Source organism: Salvia hispanica, chromosome 1 (assembly GCF_029641045.1).
Source record: "Salvia hispanica isolate PSC_SH4W2 chromosome 1, Shi_PSC_v1, whole genome shotgun sequence".
Classification (NCBI taxonomy): Eukaryota; Viridiplantae; Streptophyta; class Magnoliopsida; order Lamiales; family Lamiaceae; genus Salvia; species Salvia hispanica.
The window spans coordinates 3,074,257-3,077,143 of NC_142692.1; the positions used below are offsets into that span (position 1 = coordinate 3,074,257).

General features: G+C 29.8%; 1 non-coding gene across 1 annotated transcript; it reads left to right on the plus strand.

The window, feature by feature from the left end:
- Positions 1-1,098: 1,098 nt before the first annotated feature.
- LOC148933103 (U6 spliceosomal RNA) lies at positions 1,099-1,200 on the plus strand. Its single transcript, XR_016134833.1, has one exon. It is a non-coding gene; the product is annotated as a U6 spliceosomal RNA (small nuclear RNA).
- The last annotated feature ends 1,687 nt before the right edge of the window (positions 1,201-2,887 follow it).

Sequence of the window (2,887 nt, forward strand, 5' to 3'; positions counted from 1 at the left end):
TTGTGTCTTTGGAATCTAGTTCTTGTTCCTATGTTCCACAAAAAAATGGCGCATATTCCTCCACCTAAAAACACCTACTCCCACAAATGTATAACTTCACCTAATTTTTAAATGGGTAAATTGTCAATAAATTCTTAAACTTTTGTTAAATTCTAGTCATCGAGCTATTGATTTGTTCTGATTTTATAAGTAATCGGTATTTCAATATTAAAATAATTTGATGATTTACTTACGTGACACTATCGACATTAACCAAAATGACACCATTTTAATTCATGCTAAATTAATTAATTTCATTTGTTGAATTAGAGTTTATATTACTCGTGTAAGCACTAAATCTTGATTATTATAAAATCAGAATAAATAATACCAGGTACTTAGTAATTTGTTGATTTACAATTTGGTAGTTTATAGTTGGTGGTGATTGTGATTAGAGATCTCAAGTAGCCCGGCCCGGACCCACTGAGGCCCGTCTATATTAAGGCCCTGCCCGGCCAAAACTAATGTCTGAAGCGGATGGGGCTGGGCTGGGCCATTTTTAATTTTGCTAAGCCTGGCCGGGCCCAGGCCCACTTGCCATATGGGCCCGGGCGGGGTCGGGGCGGGCTGAGCTGGGCTGTTTAAATTTTTTGTTTAAGTATTTTAAAGATATCCTAAAATGTATTATATGCAAAAATAAACATATAACTTGTATTTTTATATCTTGTTAACTAGATCTAAATTTAATAATGTGTTTAAGTTCATTTATTGACTTTGTATCAACAATATTTTTCATGTTCTTTATTTTATTTAAAAGTAAGTGTATAACTAAAGGAATAACCAATATTGTTAGTTTTGTTAGTACATGTTAACATATAGGTTGATGTTTCATTTTTAAAGCTACAAGTATTATGAACTAACTAACAAATTTAAAGAATTTTATAATTACCATCATATATAAATGTTTGAATACGTAATATTCTTAAAGTTAAACACCAAAATCATTTTTTTTACAACTTGAATAAAAAAAATTATATAAAAAAATTAGATGTATCGAGATTGAATGTTTCATTCATGATTTAGTTGGAAACTTATATTGATATTAAATTATTACTATTTGACTCCATTCGGAGACATCCAAAATATTGGAATGATATAGACAAAAATAACATGTCTCGTGCACAAGATGATATGCATAAATAGAAAAAGATACTATTATTAGTTATTAATCACATATTACATTAAAAAAAAACTAATTATAGAAGGTGGGCCTTTGATGGGTTCAGGCATGGGTTTACAAAAATGCCTGATTGGAGCCTATCTCAACTGATGAGCCCTACCCAGGCCGCTTCGTTTCGTTGGCAGGCCTGGGCCGAGCTGGGCCGCGCCAGTCCGGCCCAATTGACAACTCAAATTGTGATTGTGATGGTGATAGTGGTGGAAACCAGAATGGATTTGGGAGTCATGTGCACCGGGTCATATTCTAATGCTTATAGCACCCTAATCCAAAATCAAGACCAAATCTCCACCCTTTGATTTTAAAATGAGTGGATGAGATTAAATCTTACGAATCTCAATAAATAGTAGACAAAATATCAACAAAAGGGTAATATCGTCATTATGTTATCATATGATAATTTTCGTGAATGTTTTTTTATATCAACATAGTGTATTACAAATATCAACAATATGGCATAAGAATATCAACACTAGTACAAGAAAATATCAACATATATCCATTTAGATTTTTACATGGTTTTATTGAGATTTTTTGATGTATTTGTTGATAAAAATTTGGTTATCAATATTTATGAAAACTAAAATAAAAAAGATCAAATTTCATCATCCGAACGTCGTTGAAACATATGCAATTGGATCTCGTTGGAATCCTTATAAAATTATCTTTAATTTGATATATTTTTTGCGAAAAAATAATTTAAATCGAGAGAGTTACGTAAATTTAAAGTTTTAAGATGATTTTAATGAAAGGGAATTGACATTAATACCCTCTAATTTTATTTATTAATATTCTTAATTAAAAATATAATCCATGTGACATTATTTCAACCAGCTAACATTAAATCTTCTAATCTAATAGCTAAGATTTAGTCTTAATTTGGAATTGATAATTAGTTCGCAATTGATCGCTCTCCATTTGCACCCCCGTAACTTTAGATTTATGGAATCCTATACAAAGGATTTTAGGCCAGCCAAACATTGCCTGTTTTTTAAGAATAATCCACTCAAACATTAACCTTCTTTACTAGAGTTTTTAACTATTTATTTTAAATTTTCTTATTTAATGACTACTATTACGCAACAAAAATATCAGAAAATAGAAAAATAATTTCTTTCTACAATTAGGAGGTTAACAACGGAACAAATAACGATTTGATGAATTTGGTAGTGAAAAATAGTGTAAAGAAAGGACTCGAAACACATCTAATTTATAAATTAAAAAATAAATAAAAGGGTTGATATTCACATGGTCTTATCAAATTCACAACCATGTGCCAATTATTGCATTCTGTTACTAATAATTTAATTAGGCTTACGTTCATTTCATTTTTCGTAGGTAAACAGTAAATTCGTCAAATTTGAAGTGTTTCTCTGGTATATATTTTCTAGCATACTATTTTTGTTCCACAATAGAAGCCAAATTTAGTATGGGATTGAATTTTATAAAAAAAGTTGGGTTGAATAAGTCAGTAGACTATGAGTTCCACTTATACAGACAGTATTAATTTTATAATAAAATGTAAATAGAATAAGTTGATAGAATATGAGACCTAAGTATCATTTATTGTAAAAGTGAAATGTGACTCTAATTATAGGACAAACCGAGTCCATAAAATGTGAATCTAATTATGAGAAGGATCGAAATGACAAAATGTGAATCTTATTATGG